The following is a 5753-nucleotide window of genomic DNA, read 5'->3' as shown; positions in this document are numbered from 1 at the left end:
CTTCCTGATTCAGGTTTAACCCTAAACATTTTTTACATGCAGACACTGCTCATGAATTATACAATACTCATGAGCTCACACTCATGCTTTAAACACGTTCAACATATTGTGCTACAATTTAAAACTGGTTCCTAAATAGGAAACCTACATTTTCCCTTTAGCATTGAACATCAATACTTGCTCAAGATAAACATTGGTCGGGTTATTGTATAATTCACAGCTCACAACACAAGTAATGTCACATCAAGTGTTAATCACACACTTATTCACAACTAAAACTCATGTTCACAATTTCACAGCTCATAATGTCACAATTCACCATTACATGTTTACATGTATCTCACAAATTAACACATGTTCAACTTTGCACTTATACTCAATCTCAATAACGATATTATAATCTCAAAGCAACATGTTATTCCACAATTCATCACATATTCAATTTATAGACATTTCTCATGAATTATACAATACCCACGACCTCACACTCGTGTTTCAAACACGTTTAACACATTGCACTACAATTTAACACTGGTTCTTAATTAAGAAACCTACATTTTCCCTTTAACATTATGCATCAACACTTTTCTCAAGATAAACACTAGTCGGGTTATTATACAATTCATAGCTCACATCACAAGTAATGTCACATCAAGTGTTAACCACATACTTATTCACAACTAAAACTCATGTTCACAATTTCACATTTCGTTATGTCACAATCAATCATCTCATGTTTACATATATCTCGCAAATTAACACATTCCACTTTGCATTACTCAATCTCCATAACAATATTATAATCTCATTATAATAATGTATCACATCTCATAACTCATATTCATATACACATCAAACAGTAATAATATTTGCATGACACAAAACATATATACATACATACATATATATATATATATACACACACAACACATACCTAACATGTTGATCATCATCGTGGGAAAATATAGAACAAGATAATAATTTGTATAAAATAAGTCATTAAATAATATTATTTAGAGTATAATTCACGTTAATAAAAAGAACTCAATTTTTTAAGGGTTCACACTCAACACAAGAACACATCAATTTCACAGCATTTTCTCATTGGGACATCAATTGGTTTGTCAAACATATATAATTCACAGTTATAATTGTAAGGATGTAATCAAAATTTGTGAAAACACCCCAAAAACTCATTCCAATTGATACTCTAAGGATCCATGCACATGTTCCTACTACTTCCCAATTGTGAATAACTCATCCCTTACCTCTACGCAGGCTGACGTGTGTATTCTGACAGTAATAGCGGCATCTCTAGTAGTTTTCTGAGATTCCTCAAGTTTTTCCTCTGATTGTTTTTATAAAGTTTCCAAGCGTTAGAGAGAAGGAGAAGAGATTAAAACCTCTATTTTTTACTATCTACGTGTGATGAGTATTTCTCCATACACAGACATTATTTCACAAATCCCAACGGTGAGAATATGAACGAATGAGTTTCAAACCTGGCATCCCAATTTCATGATGATCCAACGGTTAACGAGTTAGGAATCATAGTTTTGTTGGGACAATTTTTGGTTTCTACGGGAAAGGAAAAAACTACAATGCGAAGGATATTTCTCTTAGCTCCGATATGTTGTCATAATTTCCAACGGTGCAAATTCTTGGAATTGATTTATGAACCTGGTGCCTAAACTTCATGACGATCCAACGGTTAACAAGTCTGAGATCATTATATTACTGAGACAAGTTTGAGTGTATGCAGGAAAAACAGAGAGTTTTGGGAAGAGGAGAAAGAAAAACGAAATTGAGAGGAAGAAAAGACGTATAGCCTATTATTTATTCTATTTTTATTTCTTTATTATTTTATAAACAAATACTCTATTTTATTTCCTATCAAATGAATCTATCAAATATCTTTCCTTTTTTTATCCTTCAAACCATTATTTTAATAAAGTTATTTCTCCTTATTTATTTAATTATAAAAATCTCATCATTTTTTTTTCTAAAACTCTATTTATTTATAAATAAAATTATTTTTTAATTTATTTACGAAAAATGAAATGTTACATGCAAAAGTTATTTTAAGGGTTGAACCTGAATTAAAAAGGTGAGGCCCTAACGGATTCTTTGGAGTCTAGGCCTTGGGGGTAAATACATTTAATTTGAGTTTTCCTTTAAGTCTATGTTAATCCCATATGGTTGAAGCATTCTCACAAAACAAAGTGACCTTGAATGGTTACCTTATGATTTTACTTAGTGAGAATGACCTAGCATACTCATTATGGACCGTGTCTTATTATGTACTCCTAAGCATCCTAGTTTTGGTTTTCACTGACATGGTATCACATTGCATGTAAGCTTGAGTTTTTGTATAATTATTGCATAATGCCTGTGAAATGTGAGTGTGTAATTCATGTGAAATGTGATTGGTGATTGAAAAATAAATTTTAAACAATGAATTCGTGAAGTGACGTTGATTGTATTAAGTAGAGCTATGTTATAAATATTTCTATAATATATTTTGCTTATGTCTTTGTTTATTTATATTTTATTTAGAAATATGATAACTCACCCCTTATGTGTTGTTTGTGTTTGGATCACTACTAAAAAATAGGCTTTTAACATCAGTTATTAAGGACTTTCAACATTGGTTATTAATTGATGTTGAAACTATTGATGTTAAAAGTCCTAACATTAACATCGGTTTTCCAAAACCGTCATATCATAAAAAAATAACAAAAAAATAAATATTTAGAAGTTCACATCAGTTTTCTATGAAAACCAATGTTGTTGTCCAAAAAATTGATGTTGTTTTTGAATGACAACATCAGTTTTCATAAAAAAACCGATGTTGTTTTTTGTATTTTTTTTAATATCCTGTATGTTTTATAATTACCCTAATAAACCTATAAATTCAAAAGCAGTACCAGACCAGATAGTTTTTTGTCAACCAGTTTAAATTTTGTCCACTATATATAATTGAATATTTACAATGAATTATAAGAAAAATGAAAGTCAATACATATAATCATTTGTAACCTAATCTAAATTAACATAATAACTACTCTAGAATTCTAAAATCACTTAAATACCTAGTGTTTGATTCTTAACTTTCAAATAATATCTTACCCACTGAATGTGAATTGTCTTCATTCTCTCTGGTTCCAATGGTCTTTGATAAGTAAAACGTTGCATGATATAATAAAACACATAAGTTAATAATTGAGTCTATATAATAACAATTATATGAAATTGAATTAGTTTTGAAGTATACAATTAGTGTTCCCTGGTTATCCTTGAAACCTCCTTGGACTATTGTTGACATCCAATGCATTAAGTAGTACCCACACTGAGTGCTTCCTTTTTGCTTATTACACTCTAAATTGAATAGGATATTTAGATAATCAAAGTTAACTGAAGCATAATAAAATTTAATTTTTAAGACATGAAACATTATTTAAATGACTTAGTTTAACTACAATTCATCTAGTAGCAGCCTTGAATCCTTTCAAAGCACCGATTAAGAGAAACATGCATGTGTATTAGTTATACAATAAAAATATTGAAGTCAAATCATAATCATAAAGTAAATATATTACAAAATATAACTCACATGTTAATAATTCCTTTCAAATAGTTGTCGGGCATATTATGCAATAAACAAAACCAGATGACAAGATTGTCCTTAGGAAAAATGACGACCATTTGCCAATGTGCACTGCATTGGAGAACATTAACTTATTATAAAGCATACATGATTCAAATTGATTGGTTCAGTTTAACTTACCCATCTAGGTACACATCTCTTTGTGAATTCTGCATCCATTCCTTAATATAATCTTCTAATTCAAATTGTGTTTGTCCATATCTTTGTATAGATTATGGCTCAAAGAATCCATACACATCTCATTCACAACTCGCACAGTTGTCTCAGTCATATGCATATTTTTGTTAAAATATAGTATATTATGCATGAATATAAAACAATCGGTTAGGTAATATACAATAATGTAAAGTAATTTATGTAATGCACAATTATATAATAGATGTTCAAACACTGACCACTGTGAGCAATTTCAGAAAGATCTTCATGTTTTATGTACAATGGGAAGTTATCATTATACACCCAAACACGCTAGCATTCCACGACACATGCTATAAATATTATCTAACAATAATACAAACAAATATTAAAAAAAAAACTCATTGCCTATCATTAATGATATTTTATGTAATAAAAGAGTAAAAATAAGAAAATCCTACCTTATGAAAAAATATTAAAATAATAAAGTCTTGTTTGTGAGTGAAAGAAGAAAAAGAAATCTACCTTATGTAGAAAAAAGTGAAAAGAAATTAAATTTTCAGGATATTGTTTGTCGTTTTTATAAGATTATTTTTAGAAAGTTATTTATCCTTTTTTATAAGATTATTTTTAAATTTTCTCTTATATTAATTATTTCTTTCCTAAGATGAACTTAATTATTTAACAAGCTTTTCTAGCAAAAAAAAAACTAATATTTTCTAGAAATTAATGAGATAAACGCTTTCTCTCTCTCTTATTAGGATGAAAGAATATAAGTAGCAATTATGTAAGAAGTAATTAACCATAAGGAAAAGTGGTTAATTTTAGGGAAAGGTATGGTTTTAGTCCTTGTATTTTACAGTCAAATATTTTGGTTCCAATACTTTTAAAAATTAGCATTTTTATTCTTCCAGGACATACACCATGTAAGAAAATGGTATCAGTAGTGTTTGTCATACGAGATTAAAAACACTTATTTTTTAAGAAGTTAATTCAAGGACCAAGATGTTTAGTGGTGAAATACAAGGACTAAAACCATGAATTTTATAAAGTATACAAACTAAAATCATATTTTTTTGGTCCCTTAATTTTAAAAATATTAAGGATAGTTTTAGAAGAACAATACAAATTATTGACAAATTTAATGTCACTAGCTAAATTAACCAAGTTTCCTAAAGGGTGTGAATTAATTGAAAGGAATCTTCTATATAGGGATAAAATAACTAAATATTTTAAGGACAAAAGCGAAATAAAATATAAGAAGTTAGAATTAAGGGTTTAAAAGAGAAAAACACTACTTGGAGTAGCATTTAAAAAACACTATAAACTACTAAAAAAAACTTGTTTATCAAATACTACAAATATAATTAAACAAGTTTTCAAATATTAAAAAAAAGTTAGAAACTAATTGAAATAATGACACATGCAATTTGTACACCATCAATCTCAAATTAATAGAGTTGGAGAAAATGAGTAATATAAAAACCAGAATGTTTGAAAAATGATTTGCAATTGGAGAACTCCATCAACTAAGAATATATATCATTTACTCCCTCTCTCATTACTCTACAAATGTTATAAAATGGTTCAAACATATTGAAGCCAACAAACTGGAGGACTATGAAATAATCAAATTCCCTTTTATTAAGAACCCCTTTTGGGCTCTCTACGCAGCTCATGGCCCATAGCCCATAATAACTATACAATGGGTGCTTCTAGGCGCACCAATTTTATTGCTTGTGCACTTAGTATTTTTGGTTAATTTCAAAATTAACCTACGTCGAAGGTACATGAGTTTGTGGTTAATCCCTATGGTTTGTAGGATGAACTTGATTCGTAAGTATAATTTAAACATACGGATCAAGTTGATCCATATGGTTTGTACGGATGAACTTGATCCGTATGATTCATACATTAACGTTGGACTCACATCCCCTATGTGACACCCTCT

This window comes from Glycine max, chromosome 15 (genome assembly GCF_000004515.6).
Source record: "Glycine max cultivar Williams 82 chromosome 15, Glycine_max_v4.0, whole genome shotgun sequence".
Classification (NCBI taxonomy): domain Eukaryota; kingdom Viridiplantae; phylum Streptophyta; class Magnoliopsida; order Fabales; family Fabaceae; genus Glycine; species Glycine max.
The sequence above is the reverse complement of the archived record's forward strand: the minus strand, read 5'-3'. Positions refer to the sequence as shown.